Here is a 3561-nt window from a genome sequence, read left to right on the forward strand (position 1 = left end):
TAGTTCCTCTTGAGAAACCATTATCAAGTAAGATAACTCATCATACCATGATCTTGGAGCTTGATATAGTCCATACAAAGCTTTGTTTAACTTATACACTTTATTAGGATAATCAGGGTCCTCAAATCTTGGTGGTTGAGACACATACACTTCCTCTTCTATTTTTCCATTTAAGAAAGACATCTAACTGGAATACCCTTATATTATTTGAGGCAACATAGGTTAAGAAGATTCTTATTGCCTCAAGTCTTTCCACAGGAGCAAAACCTTCCTCAAAGTCTATTCCTTCTTCTTGTAGGCATCCCAATGCAACAAGTCTCGCTTTGTTCTTAATAACAATTCCTCTTTCATCCCTTTTGTTCCTGAAAACCCATTTTGTTCCAATTGCATATTTGTTTCTTGGTCTATCCACAAGTTCCCACACTTGTAAATCTCTGAATTGAGCCAACTCCTCTTGCATTGCCTCTACCGAACAGTTGTCTTTCAATGCTTGAACAATGTTCTTGGGTTCAATTTGGGATAGGAAGCAGGAGTACAAACAAATGTTTGCAGATTTAGAAGCACTTCTAGTCACTCTTCCATTTATATCTCCAATGATGTTCTCAGGTGGATGATTTCTTTCAACATAAGAGGATTGAACAATCACATCAGTTGACACAGTAGGGTCAAGATTTGATTCATTGAGATATGGTTCATCAATGTTCAAATCAGTTGTAGCATCATGAAATTCTGGTGCTTCTTCATTGTTCTGTTGTGAGGTAGATGCACCATTGTTTCCCATATTCAAGCTTTGAAATAAATCTTCAAATCTTGCTTCTCTTTCAGCTTGTCTTTGCACTTCATCTTGGTTGCTTGGATCCTCTTCATTCAGGACTTGATCACCATTAACTACTTGATTGTATTGATTACCATTGTCTTGTTCTTGTCCTGGATTTTGATTATGTTCTTGATCATGAACTTGATCTTGAACCTGTTCAATTTCAGCACTAGAGGGATCCTTTATAAATCCATATTCACTTCTTTTTCCAGCAACCTTGGACCACATTTTGTCCAAATCTAACTTCTTCTGATCATTCTATTCAATCGCACTTGTCTTGTAAAATGAATCATCAAAATCTTCTGGATAAATCTTGAAGGACTTGATCAATTTTTCAAGATCAAACAGCCATGCAGCACCATCAACTGTATTGAACTGATTTTCATTAAATATTATATCTGAAGATTCAATCACACTCAAATGGTCTTTGACATATACTCTGTAGGCTTTTGAGTGTGTTGAGTAACCAACAAAGAAGCAATCCAAGGATTTTGCTTGAAATTTGTTGAGATAATACTTGGTGTTCAAGAATGAACATTTGCAACGATATGGTTTGAGAAACTTGATGTAGGGCTTTCTCTTAAACAAGATCTCATAAGGAGTCTTGTCATGATTTTTGTTGAGAAGGACTTTGTTTTGAACATAGCAGGCAATGTTTATAGCTTCTACCCAAAAGGTAACAGGCCAGAGAGCATCTGCTAGCATGGTCCTTGCAGCCTCAATAAGTGTTTTGTTTCTTCTCTCTGCAACTCCATTTTGTTCAGGATTTCTAGGAGCACTGAATGTTGAAGAATGCCTTTTTCATTGCCAAACTCTTCCATTACTCCATTTTTGAACTCAGTCACATTGTCACTTCTCATTACCTTCACCCTTGCATCCAACTGGTTCTCAACCCTGGTCACACAACTCTTAATTATTCAGCAGTTTCATCTTTGGCACTTAGGAAATAAACCCAAGTGTATCTTGAGAAATCATCAATAATCATAAGGAAATATCTCTTCTTTCCAATACTTGGAACACTCACAGGACCAAAAAGATCCATGTGAAGCATCTCAAGCACATGATCAATTATGTTGATGAGCTTTGTCTTGTGTGATGACATGTGTTGCTTTCCTTTTTGACATGAGATGCAACTGTCATCCAGCTTGAACTCCCTTGTAGGTAAGCCAATTACATGCTCACCCTTCACAAGTTTGTTCATGTTCTTTAAGTTAACATGACAAAGCTTTCTATGTCACAATTTGGTTTCATTTTCAGTGGCTTTTGATACAAAGCATGTACCACCCCTCGAAATGGCATCTTTCATGTTCAATTCATACAAATTACCATTCCTTGGATCCATCATCATAATAATATCTGGATGGATTACAAAGTCAGGTTTGAGATTTAAGCAGTGAAAGTCATAAAACCCAACCTTATAACCTTCATCACACATTTGTGAGATGCTCAAAAGGTTATATTGCAATCCTTCCACATAAAATACATTATCAAATGTGACTTTTCCATTAGTCAAGATCCCTTTGCCCACAATCTTTCCACCATTTTCGTCGCTCCCAATTGCAACTGGGCCTTCAAACTTCTCTTCATAATTAACTAGTAACCTCTTGTCACATGTCATATGCATGGAACATCCATTGTTCATATACCACACCTCATTGACTGGTGTGGACTGTTCCTACATATATCAAAGAAAAATGATCAGTTTGGTAATGAAATGCAAGCTGAATCAACTTGCAATTCATCATTGACATGGACAAGTGTTGCATTAGGGTTGTGCATAGGCTTAGGATCTTCATAAAATATATCACAACCATCAAACTCATCTGATTCATAACCACTATCAATTGGACTTTTCACATATGGAATTATACTTTTGCATTCTTGCACCACATAATCCTTTCCAATTGAAAAATCTCTCACATATGTTGCTTTTGACACTTGAATTTCACTTCTTGATTTTCAAAGAAAACCATGAGGTTCAAATCCATTTTTCAATAAAAACTTTTCATCACCATTGAGTTCTCTTGACTTCTTTCTTGAGAACACACCCTTAGTACTTTTCTTTCCTTCTATTGGTGATTTTTCAAAGTCATCAGACTTCACAAACTTGGTGTCATTCTTTGGAACAATCCTGATTGGTTGTATATTCCTTTTCATTAACACATTAGGTTTGTTGAGTGATTTGTTCCTTTTCACTTGATTCACAGAATTTCCTTTTAGCTTCTCATCAACTGTCACAGTTTCTTTCTCATTCTTCACAACTTTTGGAACTTCACCTTTTATTTCCACTTCCTCACCCTTTTTCCCTTTTCCCAAGTATTCGTCATACTTCTTTTTGTAAAGACTAAAATCTTGTCCAAACTTGGTTCCATTTGGAACATGAAAGGGTTTGAAGGTCAACCTCTCATGACAAGAATCAGTATGATGACCATATTCATCACACTTTTTACACCATACCTTTTCTTTGAAACTTTCATGAGCATTTCCCTTCTTGAATCTCTCACTTGGTCTAGGTGGTTCAATGCCAAGTGTTTTTTGAGTTTTGAGCCCATCAAAATCAATGGATAAAGGCACAAATTCTTAAATTTTAATGTCTTGCCTCTACCTTTACCTTTAACAAATTTAATCTTTTCAAATCTCATTGGCTCATCATCTAGACTTTCTTTGTGTCTTGACTGCATTCTCTCATACTCTTCCATAGTTTCAACTTAACCAATGTCAAACAACTCTTGACTTGAGAAAAC

The sequence above is a fragment of the Bidens hawaiensis genome, unplaced genomic scaffold (genome assembly GCF_021521415.1).
Source record: "Bidens hawaiensis isolate Kalapana, Puna unplaced genomic scaffold, B.hawaiensis_p1.1 tig00042207_1, whole genome shotgun sequence".
Lineage (NCBI taxonomy): Eukaryota > Viridiplantae > Streptophyta > Magnoliopsida > Asterales > Asteraceae > Bidens > Bidens hawaiensis.